This window comes from Monodelphis domestica, chromosome 1, assembly GCF_027887165.1.
Source record: "Monodelphis domestica isolate mMonDom1 chromosome 1, mMonDom1.pri, whole genome shotgun sequence".
Taxonomy (NCBI): domain Eukaryota; kingdom Metazoa; phylum Chordata; class Mammalia; order Didelphimorphia; family Didelphidae; genus Monodelphis; species Monodelphis domestica.
Genome location: NC_077227.1, coordinates 352,424,455 through 352,438,028, shown reverse-complemented (window position 1 = coordinate 352,438,028; position 13,574 = coordinate 352,424,455). Strand labels below are relative to the sequence as shown.

At 43.1% G+C, this 13,574-nt stretch overlaps 1 protein-coding gene across 2 annotated transcripts in view; it reads left to right on the top strand.

Annotated features, from left to right (window-relative positions):
- The first annotated feature begins 9,517 nt into the window (after window positions 1–9,517).
- Window positions 9,518–13,574, top strand: part of FAT2 (FAT atypical cadherin 2) — a 128,795-nt gene continuing 124,738 nt past the window's right edge. Inside the window, exon 1 of one of the 2 annotated variants that reach the window (XM_003339561.4) lies at window positions 9,518–10,113. The gene's annotated coding sequence lies outside the window, so the exon portion shown is untranslated. Of the gene's footprint in view, window positions 10,118–13,574 lie in introns of both variants that reach the window. The other variant, XM_056811490.1, reaches the window with a different exon arrangement.

Sequence of the window (13,574 nt, the reverse complement as noted above, 5' to 3'; positions counted from 1 at the left end):
CCTTGGTAAATGACCTCTTTCTCCCTCTGTAAATATGAGACAAAGTCCTCTTTTGAGAGATTGGGGAAGGACTGTTGTTATGGTAGGCTTTAGGAGCAATGAGAAGATTTGGAATAGTTACTGTGGGCAGTGCGATGTGATTCAATTCATACCAGAAAGGAGCCATTTTGGACACACTGAGCCTGAGGTTTCAGATATTTAGAGATTATATTAGGGAGGAAATTAGGGACAATGATCCCCTAAGGCAAGTCTGAAAAATGACCTTGTTCTTCTTGCTTCCCCTGAGAACATTCTCAGTCTTGGATTTCTTACCACCCACCGTGGTTTGGCTCAGCTCCCAATTCCCTCAGTTTATTTGTTCATTTGTAGGCTTATAATCAGCACCGCACCCCCTAAACAATCACGAAACCACCATTATATTTGCTGAGACCCTGGTACACTTGACTGTACACTCCTGTGATCCCTAATCAAAGTGTCAACTAGTCTTAATTCATAGGATCTAGAGTCTAAGGGGACCCTGGAGATCATCTAGTCCAATAATCTTAATTTTACAGATGAGGGGAAATAAGATCCAAAAAGGACATGCCCAAGGTCACACAAGTAACAAATAGCAGAGCCATGGTTTAAATCCAAATCCTCTGGCTCCAAGGCCTGCGCTTTTTCCACCAAAAATGTTTTAACAGACAGTTGTTCAAGACCAAAATTAGGACAAGCAATACCTGGCACCAATTTCACTTCTCAAGTTCATAAAGGGAACTTCTTCATAGGGATTATCGTTATCATCACTTAAATAATTAGAAAGATTTGTGTGGTTCATCTGTGTGAGGGCTCTACTCATCACTGGATCTGCCCTCTATTCTTTAGTAAACTACCTTAAAAAAACCCAAAACAACCCTACCTTCTGTCTTAGAATCAATACTAAGTATCGATTCTGAGAAGAGTGGCAAGGGCTAGGCAATTGGGCTTAAATGACTTGCCCAGGGTCATACAGCTAGGAAGTGGCTGAGGCCAGATTTAAACCTAGTTCCTCCTGACTCCAGGCCTGGTGCTCTTATCTACTGAGCTACCTGGCTGCCCCAGTAAGGAAAGTAATTCATCACCTGTGTGGTCAGCCTTCTATAAGCCTTTCTCTCAATAATGCATTCTCTCAATGCAGAAAGACAACTGGTTGAAGTTTCGATCTTACTAGGGCTCCACTGGGACAAGCTTTGAGAACCCCGAGTTACCACTCTACCATAGAGGGCCATCATAGGTGACACTGGAGGCAGCTAGGTATCACAAGTGTATAGAGTAAAGGACTTGAGAGTCAGAAAGACCCAAGTTCAAATTCTTCCTCAGATACTTATTAGTTGTGAGTCCCTGGGCAAGGCATGTAACCTCTTTTTGCCCAAGTTTACTCATCTATAAAATGGGAATAATAATGGTATGATATCTCAGCAGGTCATCTGCAGTGATCTATATAAGTTGCTTTGTGAACCCTAAAGTATTATGTATATGTTAACTATTCTTATTATTAGAGGAGGACTTATGGTAAGTCATTATCATCATGGCTTGTATCATATTACCCTATTTGCCCTGAGATGCCAAATGGTTAGAATGGAAGTAGCATGGTGGTTGATTTCAGCTCAACAGGAAGAAGAATTTCTCAACAAAGTCCATCAAATTTGGGATGGGCTTCCTTGAATTTTCCCATCATTGGAAGTCCTCCAGTAGAGACAGGATAACCATTTATTGGGGAATTCATGAAGGTGATTTTTGCTTGGATAGAGGTTGTGTCCTTGAAGATCCTTCTTATTCTGATAATCTGATTTTATGTGTTTCTTTCCTGGTCCAGCTAGTCCATAGTTTCAAGGGAAGGGTTCTGTTCCACAGCACAACAGGATAGAGGCCCAGAAACTTTTTACAGTTGGCTTGAAAGAAATGGAATTGCTTCCAGGGAGGTGGAGAAAACAATCTCTCCAAAGCACCCCGTTTTTTTCTGTAGGAAATTATTAGCCCTGGGACTCCTCCAAGATTTGCTACCTCTGGCTAGGTGTCAGTAACAGAGCTGCTATCACTTGAGTCTGGAGCCAACTCCACAGAAGAGTGAGAATCTTATTAGATGTAAATGATCCCCTAATTCTGAAAGAATCTCTTAACCAGCCTTATATAAGCCAGACAGCTTAGCCTGAAATCCCCAGGCAATTTGGAAGACTTGCTCAGGAATTTTCCATCTAATTCAATTAAATAAATGCTTACTAAGTACCTACTGTGTGCAAGGAGTGCAAGAAAAAATAGAATTCTAGATCTAGAAAGAGTCTCATGATGCAAGGGGTAAATTCTAGCATCTCCCTGCCTTTGGACACAGAGAGAATTTGGAGATGAGTCCCTGATTCTAGTTCTGGTTCTGTCATGGATACATTATGTGATCTTGGCCAAGTCACTGTATCTCTCTGGCCTCAGTTTCCTTTTCTGTAAAATGAAATTTGGTTGGATTATATAGTCTCTAACATCCCTTCTTTCTTTAACATTCTGTGTTCTGTGTTATAGTAGTCTACATTCTAAAACCTCTCTCCCCTCCATATAGCCTATGGTCAGCACTTTCTCTAGACCAGCCCACACTAATCTCTCTCCTCTAATTCCTATAGTGCTTACTTTGTATTATCCAATTTCAACTTTAATCTCACCATGCCTGGCTCTCTAATTGTACGAGATTCGTAAGTTTTCATTTCCTACCAGCCAGTGAGCTTCTTTTTGACAGGAGCCTCATCTTCTCTTGTTTCCTCCAAGCTTCTAATATGGGATTGGGTATGTGCAGTAGAATCATCACTCCATATAGTGTCAGAGCAAGATCCAATTTGATCCAATAACTTGATTTTCACCAATGAGGTGTAGAGAGGGAGGAGGAGAAAAGAACAAAAAGAAAATTAACATATTTTCCTATTACTCTGTGTCCATTTCTTTAAGAAAGCTCCCACACTCCTAGTCCTCTATATCAGTTCCAAGTTAGAAGAATGGTAGGAGCTAGGAAACTGAGGTTATTAAGTGACTTGCGCAGGGTCACATAGCTAGGAAATATCTGAGGCCTTTACCTTCTTTTTCAATGAACACAGAGTCAGTATCCCTAAGAGCTCTTGTTTAAATGTATTAAGATTGGAGTTGCTTAAATTCAAGGGCTACCTCACCAGTTAGATCAACCAAGCTCCGTGTTGGGCCTGAGGGAACTCACCTTCCAAGGAATCAAGGAAGCTAGTTAGTGAGTCAGTTCTCCCCTGAATGACATCAGGCTAGCCAGCTACTTGCTGGGACTGAGTTAAGGAGTGGCCCTGATAATTAATTATAGGGGCAGGGAGTAGAAGGGGGCCATCCAATTTTCAGGGGAGCACTTTGGCCAGGAAAATGAATCCTAGGAAAGTGAACGCACAGGCCAGGCTGCCAGGAGGGTATTCTAATGACTGACCAGGACAGGAGTTAAATTCACATAATCACAAAATCTTAAAGCTGAAAGTGAATTTCAGTGGTTATCTAGGCAACTCATCCATGAACAAGAATGTTCTCTATCACACCCCGACAAGTGGTCATCTAATCTTCACTTTCAGCGATAGGGAACTCCCTATGTCAGAAGGTAGATGGTCTAGGTTTTCCCATAGGAAACACCTTTGGCTGGATGTTCAGCCTAAGAGAAGGGTTTTCTAGGAATGGGTCCTAAATCCAGCACAAAGAGAGAACTGGAACATTTTAGCGAAGAGCAAAATGACCACAAGATCCTTGGGAAAGTATATTGCCCCTAATTCTATCACTGGATATTTATTCCTATGAATTAAGATGTTTTTGCTCAGTTAAGATGTAAGTAGTTGGGGGAAATGATGCTCTTATTAAGCTATAGAAGCAAAACAAGAAGGGATTTTAAGACAAGGGTTATAGAATGTTAAAATTGCAAGAGAGCCTGAAAGATAAAACAATGTCAGGTTGAGAGGAGGCTCTGGAATACAGAAAGATAGGGATAAAACAAGGCCAGGTCTAGAAGGGACCTTAGAAACTAAAATATGAATGGTTAATACTGGAAGAACCTTTGAGAATTTGTTTTCAATTTTTGAAAAAGTTGTTATATTTAAAAACAAGTATTTTACAATAGGACAGTACAGAACAAATACTACTTGCTGAGAGGAAAGGTTCCCAAAGTCTTGCCTTAGGGCACTACAAGATCTGAATCTGTCATTGCCCTCACTGGAACCAATTGAGACCCTGGATGTACACTGTGTACCTGTTACCACTGACCTGGATATATCTGGTTTCCTCCCACATGCTCACCACTGTAGCAGAGTGGCCTGTGGGTAGATGAAACTCCTTTCCCTGAAATTGAAGCCAATAAAGAAGAGTCCCAAATCCTTAGCCAATCTCTGCTATAGCCATAGCAGCCATGGCTATGGTGGTTACTATAGCTTTCCTTTCTAGGATCTGTCTCAGCCACTTGATACCTGCTTGGTGGTCACCAAACTGCTGTTTCAGAAGCAGCCCACCTTCTTTGGGGCAAAAAGACATGCTTGGAGTTGGAAAGAGTTGGTCTGCGGGAGACTGGGAAATGGAGCCATTGGATTGGTCAAAAGTGAGCTCATTAGAGAATCAAGCCAGCGGATACTGGGTTCCTGGGCCCAGCCTTGCTCCTTCTGGCACATGACAGCCTGTCCTGTCAGATATGCCAGTTGGGGGTCCGGATGAGATGGAAGGATGGAAGGTGCCCAGATGCCCACAGCCAGCAGGTCTGCTGAGTGGTTGATTACATTCCTGGCCTCCCCCCGGGGCCTTCTGTTAGCCTGAGTGCTGACATCCCCCTTCCCTGGCCCCTGCTGCCCACCTTCTGCTCACCCCGCTTTGGTTAAGCCAAATGGCCTCAAGCCTTGATTACTTCATCTCCCTTAAAGGCATACCATTTCTCTAGCAGCCAGCCTAAAGTCTTCCCAGCCTTGCACCTCCAGGGAATTTGTCCCTTGGGGCATTGTGGGTCTTCCTAGGGATGCCCACTTCTAAAGCTTCCTTGCAAATAGCCACTAGCCCATTCACCTAAAATTACACTTAGAACTACAGTGTTTCCTTCCAGTTCTTTCTTACAGGTTTGAAGCCCTGTTCTAGGTTGGAGGAGCTCTCTTTGTCCTGGATCACCCTTTGGGCTGGGGAATCCCCTTTGCTCCTAAGCATCCCTTTGTTCCCCTCCTGGTTCTTCCCTCAAGTAGGATTCAGCTCCGTGTTAACATTTTTCCTTTCATATGTTTAATGGTGGATTTGACAACAAACTCAAATTCATCAGAAAGTCAACCCATCTTTTTCTAATATGTTTACAGCTCTGCTGGACATTGATGAAGCGACAAAAGAAAAGACATGGTTCCTGCCCTTCAGACAGTTCACTGTCCAACTGAAGAAATAAGATTGAGATATGAAAGAGTTAGTTAAGCAATAATACCAGGCAGTATTTTCTCAGTGCCAAGAAGGAGTGCGGATATCATAGAAATATGGACTATCAGGATGAGAACACGACACAGAATGTCAGAGTTGGAAGGGAGCTTAGAACATGTTAGAATGTTAGACTCAGAGAAACAGGTTTTTTAAAAGTAATTTTCTAGGTATTGGAGTTTTTCCATAAGAGAATAGTCTTTCCCTGGAGGTAGTGAGCTCTCTGTCACTGAAAGTTTTGAAGTGCAGTTTGGATGCCCTTATCAGAGATGTTGCAGTAGGCATACTTGCTTTAGGTAGCACCTCTGAAGTCCCTGTAAATCCTTGCTATCCTATGGCTTAAGCTCTAGGGAACATATTAGGTCTTTTCCAGTTGGAATATCTTAAAATTCTACAAAGTACACCCTAATTCCATTAACCATCTCTACACCACATTCAACAAACACCTACAAGGGAGCAGACAGTCCCAGGGATCTATACTAGAATCAGACAAAGGCCAGCCCAGAAGGAAAACTGTCTCCAGTCTGCACATGAATAGTCAAAGGCCCACTGGGTTTGCACCATGACACTTGGGGCATGCAGGTTAATCATTCATCAGACAATCATCCAGGGACCTCAGTAGGTAGGCTCAGTGGAGCAGGTAATTGCCTGTATGCAGCAACTTCATTAGCTGCTGCATATGAGGGGCTGCATCCCTATTGGCTCTTAGCCAAGTTATTCCTTGGCCAAGCCTGGGACCACTATGACTCTCCTGCCCTAGTCTGTCTCCTACTGTGCAAATTCATCCAGCCTTCTGGCTTTGGTAACACCCAACTTCACCTGGACATCAGCTTCTCTCCTTCCTCTCTAGATGGCAAAGCTTGGTCACAAATATGCTTGTAGCTTCTTGGGCAAGTCACTCGACCTTACTGAATCTCCCTTCTCTATAAAGGAGGGACAATAATACCTGCCTTATGAATTTCACAAGGCTGATGTAATCAGCAGCTGAATAAAGGTATATGAAAGATAGATTCATTTAAGGCCCCAATGACCCTTCTGAACTCCACTTTGGCATTTCCATTTACTTGCTTTTATATCTTTATGGTAACAACTGCTAACAACTCAAACTCAACATACTTCAATTGCTGAATTCATCATTTTCCTCCCCAAGCTGCCCTTTCTTCTCCACTTCTGTTTATGCCATCATCATTCTTGGCACCTCCAGCTCCCTAGGCTGGAAACCTCAGAATTACCTTTGGATCTTCTCTCTCCCTCACCCTCTACATCCAAATAGTTGCCAAGTCCTACTGATTATACCTTCACAGAATCTCTCTTTTTGTTGTTCAGTCGTGTCTGACCCTTCATAACCCACTCAGAGTTTTCTGGGCAAAGATACTGGAGTCATTTGTCATTCCTTCTCCTGTTCATTTTAAAGATGAGGAAACTGAAGCAAACAGGGTTAAGTGACTTGCCCAGAGCCACACAGCTATTAAGTATCTGAGGTCACATTTGAACTCAGATCTTCATGACTCCAAGCTTGGCAGTCTATGCACTATGCTATCTAGCTGTCCCAATATCTAGTCCCCTTTTTTTCCATGCACACTGCTATCACCTTAGTACAGCCCCTCTTCACCTGAGAGATTGAAGTAATCTGATTTCCTGCCTATCCATTCTTATAAAAATAGTTCATGTTTATAAAGCATTTTAAGTTTGCAAAACACTCCATATGCACAATATTCACTGTTCACAGCTTTGCGAGCTAGCTGCTGTTGTCAATCCCATTTTACAGATGAAAAATTGAAGTTTGGAGATATTAAATGATTTGCCTATGGTGTCACAGCTAATAAGTATATCATGCAGGATTTGAAGCCAAGTATTTAAGTCTGTAAACCAGCACTCTATCCACTATCCCTATCTATCTATCTATCTATCTATCTATCTATCTATCTATCTATCTATCTATCTATCTATCTATCTATCCATCCATCCATCCATCCATCCATCCATCCATCTATCTATCTATCTATCTATCTATCTATCTATCTATCTATCTATCTATCTATCTATCTATCTATCTATCTATCTATCTATTCCCAGAATAATCTTCCAAATGCCCTGACTACTTTGATCATATCCTTTGTCTGCTCAAAATCTTTCACAGGCTTCCTATTGCCAAAGGATAATAGAACTTCATTATGGCATTTAAGGCCCTTAACAATATGTCCAATTTCCCTTTGCACCTTTATTTCAACATATGTCCCCTTATTACTTCTAGGATTAAATGTTATTCTTCTACTTGTCTCTTGAACACTATTCCTGGCACATATTAGGCACTTAATAAATGTTTGCTTTGGTTTTACAACTTGGTCCTAATTTATACACATTTCTAGCCTCATTGTATACTACTAATTCCCATACTCTATGATCCAGCCAAACTGGCCCCTTTTTGTTTCTCACACATGACACTCATCTCCCATCTCTGTGCCTTTGCATTGGCTGTTTCCCATCCCTGGAATGCTCTCCCTCCTCACCTCTGCCTCACAGAATCTATCTCTTTCTTTAAGATGTAGTTTAAGCATGACCTTCTTTATGAAGCCTTTCCTGATCTCACCAACTGCTAGTGCTCTCCTTTCCAGGCTACCTTGTATTTACATTTGCATTTCATTTGTGTTTATTCTTTTTGCTTTTGTTCTGCATATATATATATGTATATATAATACTTGTCACCCCTATTAAAACACAGCCGTAAGCTCTCTCACAGTGAGATTGTTTCATACTCTGTATTTGAAAGGTAGTTGGTGTTATAGTGCTGAGCCTGGAATCGGGAAGATCTGAGTTTAAATCCCATCTCAAACACTTATTTACCTATATGATCCTGGGCAAGTCACTTAACCACTATTTATTTGCCTTAGTCTCCTCAACTGTAGATTGGGGATTATAATAGTACCTACCTTATAAGGCTGTTGTGTATTTATAAAAAGTGATTAGCCCATATCTGGCATATAGTAGGCACACTGTAAGTGCTTATTCCTTCCCTTTTGTATCCACAGTGCCTGGTGCTTTCTAGGTACTCAAGGAATGCTTGTTGTTTGATTTACATACTTTACCTTGATCTAAACTGGCACAAAAGTTATCCCCTAATTCCTTCTTGCCTTATTGGATTCACATAGACCATTTCCCAGGTCTGGAATGTGTTTCCTATTCTTCTTTCCCTTTGGTAATTCTTCTCTTTTCTGCCTTCAAGGCCTAACTAAGGTTCCCCCTCCTCTATGAAGTCTTTTTCCATTTCTGATCTCTCACTCCAATTTTCTTCTGAAGTTTTGTTTAGATTACTTCTCAACCCATACTGCTGGAGCAGTCAGTCTCTCCTTTCCCTCTCCGTATGACTTTCTTGAAATTCCTTCACATTTTTTACCCCTCTCTGCAATAGAACTCTTTGATTGGATTTAGGACATTTCACTGTATCCTAATGAAACTATCCTTCCAGTTCATGTGGCAGTGGATTGTGCTGGATCTGGATTCTAGAACTCCCGTGCCTTCAAATTCAGCCTCAGACACTTATTCTCTGTGTGGAATTGTGGCCTCAGTTTCCTCATCTGTAAAAATGGGGAGAATGATAGCACCTGATAGGGCCGTTGTTCACATAAATGAGATAATATGTATAAAACCCTTTGCAAACCTTACAGTTCTATTTGAACGCTATTTGTTATTCTTTCCTCTTTGATGAGGACAGAACTCAAACTATTGCCCTCCCTCTAAGTCCCCTTCTACAATATCTCTGAGGAAATAGCCCTTCCAGCACCCCTCGGCTAGCACAGTCAAATTTTTCCCAGGGTCTAAATTAACACCACCACTCTCCACCACTCCCCCTTCCCTTGCACAGCACTAAACTGCCCTTCAGAAATGGAGGTAGGGAAGGGTGCTTTGTTGCTGAGTTTGTGGGACACTAGAAAGAGCATTAGATTTGTAATTGGGGCTACTTGCTGGCTGTGTGCCCTTGGGTAGGCTACTTCTGGTCCTCATTTTCCTTATCTGTAAAATCGGGAAAGGGGGAACAGATAACCTCTAGAGCCGTTTCCATTTTGGACAGTTGGGGATCTGTTAGGTCATCTGTGCAGCCCCAGCAGGTGAATGTCCTTCGGGTTGGGGGACAGGTTGTGTCCCCGATCCCAATACCGTCCAGTTGCGGGGCTACCCACCACCCCTCTCCAACCTCAAAGGATCCTTCTTCCCAGTGCAGGTGCCCTACCTAACCCCCTGTCCAGCCCCCCGACGTCTGGGCTGGGGTGTGGGGGTGGAGAACGTGGGCTAGCGGGGGAAGGAACGGTGTCCGGGACCCCAGCGGGCGACAAACCGGTTCGTCTCTCCAGAGAGACAAGGCGGGGAACCGGGAGCAGCCCTGTCTCCTCCTCCTCGCCCTCTCCCTTCCTCCCCTTCCTCCGCCTTCTCCTCCGTGGGGACACACCTCCTCCTCCAACTTTCTCAGCTAGTGCTTTGCTTGTCCCTGCGCTGGCCGCTGCCGCCGCTGCCGCCGCTGCCTGCGCCTCTTTGCCCTCAGCGGCCCCCCACCGCTAGCCCTTACTCCCCTCGGAGCTCGCCTCCCTCCACCCCCATGGAGGCTCCCAGGTCCCCCTTGCTACTCCGGGTTTGAAAGATCTGCGCCGAGTTGCTCCAAGGAAACCCCCTTCCCACGCGGGGCACCCGCCGGTAGGTAATAGCCTCCGATCGGGCATACCTGCGCCATCGAGGTGTGGGCGCGGGTGAGGGGTTGGGGTGGGGGTACCGTGGCGGTGAGGGTGACAAATGGGGCTGGAGGTTGAAACTTGGGAAGGGAGGCAGAAACCTCTACGGGCTCCATGCAGTGTAATGAAAGCTGATTTCTGGAAGGCGTCAGAAAACCGAGTTCTGCTACTAACTAGTCCTATGAACTTATGCAAGGCACTTTCTACCCCTTCTTCGCCTCAGTTTCCTCATCTTTAAAATGAATGAATTGTAGTGTGTCGGCTCTAAATTCTATTCCAGTTCTGATTCTGTGTTCTAAGGGCTCTTCCAGGCCTGACTGGGTTCTGCAGACCCTTTCAACTTTGACATTCTAGGAATCAATGGAGATATGAGGTGAGGATGTGATAGAATAGTCTGGAAGAAGTTTCTGTCTCTTGGAAAATTTTGCACATTTTGCAGGAGAATTGTTTTCTTAAGTGGTTTTTCTGGGCCATAACAATAGTGAATCTGAAATCAGGAAAACCTAGGATCAAATCCTGCCTCATTCACTACTTGTGTAGCCCTGGATAAGTCATTTCTCTTGACTTTAGTCTTCCATTCCTTTCAGATAAATTTGGGGAAGGGGTTGGGAGGAAAGAGAAAATGTTCTTGGAAACTTGAGGCTAAGTTTGGGAACTGGAAGACTTTTGTTTTTGTTTTTTTTGTTTTTGTTTTTCCCTCTGGGGATTGGGATGCCTCCTGGTGGAAAACAAGCAGGGATATTTTAGCTCAATGTGAGCTCCTTGAGGGCATATTATTATGTAAATTATTATATATATTTTTTGGTGGGGGTTGTTCGTTTATATTCAAATTGAATATAATTGACTTGCACAGTATGGAATGGGGTAGTTATGCACTTAGGGATTAGAACGTGGTTCTCTTGATTTCATTGATACAGGGAATTCCCATGAGGAAACCCCAACCAATGCAGATCAGCAGCATCTTGTTGGCAACTTAGAGTCTTGCAGAGTTGCCTGGAGCACCATGAAGTTAAGTGACTTGCCTTGGACCACCCATCCAAGTGAGACTTGGATCCAGGCCTTCTTGACTTTAAAGCCAGCGCTACTGCTATGTCATGTTGTTGATGTCTTTAATAGGCACTCTTTTGGATCAGATTAAGCTTTGCATACCTGGTAGAAAGGAAATTTTAATGTCAGAACTGGAAGAGACTTTAGAACATGGAGGATCAGTGCTTAAGGAATATTTGAACATAGAATGTTAACTTTGGAAAGGATTTTAAAACATAGAACAGAGGCAGATAGGCAGCACAGTGTATAAAGTGCCTGGCCTGAAGTTGGGAGGAACTAGATTCAAATATGGCCAACAGATACTCCCTAGCTATGTGATCCTGAGCAAGTCACTTTACCTTGATTTCCTAGCCCTTGTTGCTCTTCTGTCTTAGAATTGATACTAAGACAGAGGGTAAGGGTTTAATAAATGAAAATATAGAACATAAACTGTTAGACTTGGAAAGGACCTTTGAACATGTAATGCTAGATATGGGTTTGAACATGCATGAAATTACTTGTCTCAACTGAGTGTTGCTGGGCCAGCACTCAGGGTGGGGCTTTATGGGATATGGGGGGGGGGACTGGCAACTAGTGTCCTTAGAGATTCTCTGCAGTGAGTGTGGTGGTGGGGGGAAGTGTCCACCAGGGGTTGTGAGTCAGTGGAGAAATATGCTTTAACTCTAGGTGCTGATAGACAGGTGGGGGCCATATTGGAAATATTGGGGTTTGAAATGCCAATGAATCTAATCAATGTTTGTTGAGTGCCTACTATGTGCAAGATACTATATGTTTGGGGGGGGAGATGCAGAAGGTACGCTTGAGCTTATGATACTAGATAGAGCTGCTTGCTTTGTCCAACTAGACCAAGGATGCTTATGGTTATTGAACACTGATGTAGATCTCCTATATTTCTGAAGGAGGGAAGGGGCAGACAGCCTGTAGCCACAGGATCTGATCAATTTCTTCCCAAGATTGGAGATTCCAGGGAACAAGTTGGGGTATTCAATGAGACCTATTCATTTCTGCTAATACTTGGGCTAGTTGACTGGACTGGTAAGTATTATGTCCTAGAAGAAGCACACCTGCTGTGTTTGCTAATAACTCAAATGGTTTCTCCTCTATCGTGAGCTACTGGACTTAGCAGTCTGTGTTTAGATCTTTGGGAACTGGGGTGGAATGGAGGGCTGGTTATTTATAAAAAGAATGTTAGGGCTAGAAAGGACCTAAGAGATCATCTAATCCATTCACCCAATCCCATTTACAGAAGACGAAACTTCAACCCAGAAAAGTTCTCACAATCATAAAGAATATAAAGTATTATTATTGTTACCACTGTGGGATCACTTTCTCCTTGCCTTCTGATGTACTCATGGCCATCTTTCCCAAGTTTTCCTCTCAGACGTTCTCAGAGTAAGGTTAAGACTTGATTGTGCATCAAGATGCTTGGGCTTCCTTCAGTTCCTTTCTACCTTGCTGAGCTTCCCCAGGACTTACCCATTTCTCAAATAGACTTGGACCATCCTGGAAGTAGTGGCAAGACTGTTTCCCCCTTCTCTATTCCCTGGAGATCCTCTTGAAATGGTTCCGGCATAGTGGGTACTGACTTCTACAGTTCTGAAAGCAACTAATCATTGTTGTTGACCAGTGATTTTTTGGTTGTATATGATTCTTTGTGACCCAATTTGGAATTTTCTTGGCAAAAATACTGGAGTGGTTTGCCATTTCCTTCTCCAGCTGATTTTACAGATGAGGAAATGCAGGCCAATAGGGACTTACCCAAAATCATACAGCTAGTAAGTGTCTGAGGTCAAATTTGAACTCGGGAAGACTCATCTTGACTCTAGGCTTCCTACCAATCCTACAACTAGTCATTATTCTGCAACTTTGAGAGAGAGTTGGCTACTCCTATCCTTAGGCAACTGTAGCTATAGCTATTTGATGCTCTTTGGCCTGGCTCTGTAAGTCTTCTCACTTAGGGTTAGTTGTATTAGAATTGACTCTCAAGGCAAGGTTTGGTTGTGGGCAGGGGTGACAGTAGGAGAAGTGCAAGAGTTGAACTAAGGAAGAAATGGTGAGATTCCAACTGGGATGCTTTACAATGGAAAACGTACTGAATTGGGAGATAGGAGACCAGAGTCTGAATCTAGGCTCTGCTGATAATTTGTGTTAGTTTGTGGAAGCAAGCTGCTTCCCCTCTCTGGGTGTCGCTTCATTTCTTCCTCTGTAAAATGGGTATAATAATACCTACTCCTTCCTCCTCAGGGTAGTCATTTAGCTTAAACAAGATAATGGATGGGAAATCAAGATGGAAAGCATAAAATCCTATAAGATTTTAGTGTCTTACTGCTACTGTCATTGTGGGTTTGCTTTTCCTATGATTCATGCTGAACTTATAGC